The following is a 1449-nucleotide window of genomic DNA, read 5'->3' on the forward strand; positions in this document are numbered from 1 at the left end:
TTTTTTTCAACGTTGACATTTTAAATATAGGAATTACCATTCTGCAACTGAAATGAAAATCCAGGGGGTTCAAAGTGAAAGAATAATAAAGGTGAAATTTGAAGAAACAATATTTAGGAGAATCCCAACTTATAATACTTAATTAAATTTTATATAAGTTTTAATAGCAGTTTAAAAGTATAATATAAAACTTATAACAGTAAATATAAACATTTATGACCTTAGTACACATTTTGGCTTCTTCTCCATTTGTTCTGATTTTGTATATATATGATATATATACAAAATCACTGTCACTGTCCTCCCGTTGTTCATCGATTTGCTCGAGCGGGCCCAGTAACGACTCCATTGGAGACTTTGTTGTTACTGTGTTTGGCATATCGAATACATCACGGGTAGCTTGCCAGGCTCTGCCGAGCGGGCGAGATACTCTCAGTAGCTTGCCGGGCTCTCCGAGAGGGGCAGAGGAATCGAACTCGGGTCGGCCATGTTGGCTGCGTGCAAGGCAAATGCCCTACCGCTGTGCTATCCCTCCAGCACATATACTAAAATTGGAACAATACAGAGAAGATTAGCATGACCCCTGTGCAAGGATGACACGCAAATATACAAAATCAGAAAGTTGTAAAATAAAAATTGTTAAAATGGTCCATGTTTTGCTTGAGTGTCTTGTCTCTGAGACCCCAGTTGCCCATATATTCTTGTATTCCCCGCAACAATTTTAGAAAATTTAAACCAAAGTATTCACAATGCTCTGGATCTATGTACTCACCAACCCTGGGATAGCTGAACTCTTTTGGAAGCCCACAGCCTGCTTGACTTAGCCAATGAGTTGAAACAGTAATAGTGGAAATTCCAGGCATCATTTACAAGTGGCAAGAGGTATTTGCAAGCCCAGTAGGCCTGCAGTGTATGCCTGCCAATCCATGCAAAACAAAGCTAACTATAGATTCTCAGGGTTATAATTGGTCAGGTGGGTGTTTGATTACAGAGGCAGTTTCAGAATCCTAATATTTTCTTTTTAGCGATTTCAAGACCAAACAAAGGTTGAGAACTGTAGATTTTTACAGACACACAAAGCAATAACAAGTGATTTAAAATATATGAGAACAATGTCACTGGACTCTGGAGAACAGCTTTGTTTCATTACCTAATTAAACAACTACTAATTAATTAAAGGAAGCAGTAGCAAGCATTCAACATTTATTCATTCATTTAACAAATTTTAATTGCGTGTCCTTTTATGCTTTTAGACTGAGTATATAATGGAGAATCATTACCTTCTTTGTGGAACAAGCAAATATTGACGTCCTCAAACAGTGTAGAGTATATATGGAAATAAGAAAGCACCACACAGTGTGTGTCTATGTGTGTATGTGTGTTTATGTGTGTGTGTGCAAGTATAGCTGTGTAGTGTAGTATTAATGTCACTGTAAGAGATGGTAGAAG

The 1449-nt window shown here is 37.5% G+C and overlaps 1 non-coding gene across 1 annotated transcript; it reads left to right on the forward strand.

Moving 5' to 3' along the window:
- The first annotated feature begins 522 nt into the window (after window positions 1–522).
- Window positions 523–628, forward strand: LOC130044533 (U6 spliceosomal RNA). Its single transcript, XR_008795401.1, has one exon. It is a non-coding gene; the product is annotated as a U6 spliceosomal RNA (small nuclear RNA).
- Window positions 629–1449: the final 821 nt, after the last annotated feature.

The sequence above is a fragment of the Sorex fumeus genome, unplaced genomic scaffold, assembly GCF_029834395.1.
Source record: "Sorex fumeus unplaced genomic scaffold, SorFum_2.1 ptg000122l, whole genome shotgun sequence".
Taxonomy (NCBI): Eukaryota; Metazoa; Chordata; class Mammalia; order Eulipotyphla; family Soricidae; genus Sorex; species Sorex fumeus.